Here is a 518-nt window from a genome sequence, read left to right as displayed (position 1 = left end):
TAAATGACAATAGAGTGAAACGATGAAAATGATAGAAAAGTAGAAAAGTAGCCTGCGGCGAGCATACTGGGTAGGCACAAAATTGTTACTGATGATAAAACATTGAAAAACAACCCTGATTATTACAGTAAATTGTGTTCTTGGAATAAAGTATGAAGTCATATGTAAATTGCACACCTTTAAAGGAAACTAAATGAAATTTACCAAAAATAAACAACGTTTATGTGTTACCGTGACAGGCCACCAGGGCGGCGCAATGATTTTGTTTACATCCACTCATTGCAAATGGCTGACAGCCTCACTGCCGACGTATCGTAAGCAATTTTTCTTAGGTGTGTTATTTATAATAAAATATTGAAAACAAGCCGAATTATCACTCTGTTATCACAAACTTACGAAAAATTGCTTACGATACGTCGGCAGTTAGGCTGTGAGCCATTTGCAATGAGTGGATGTAAACAAAATCATAGCGTTGTTTATTTATGGTAAATTTCATTTAGTTTCCTTTAATGGTGAGT

This window comes from Macrobrachium rosenbergii, chromosome 48, assembly GCF_040412425.1.
Source record: "Macrobrachium rosenbergii isolate ZJJX-2024 chromosome 48, ASM4041242v1, whole genome shotgun sequence".
NCBI classification, from domain to species: domain Eukaryota; kingdom Metazoa; phylum Arthropoda; class Malacostraca; order Decapoda; family Palaemonidae; genus Macrobrachium; species Macrobrachium rosenbergii.
Note: the sequence above shows the minus strand (reverse complement) of the source record.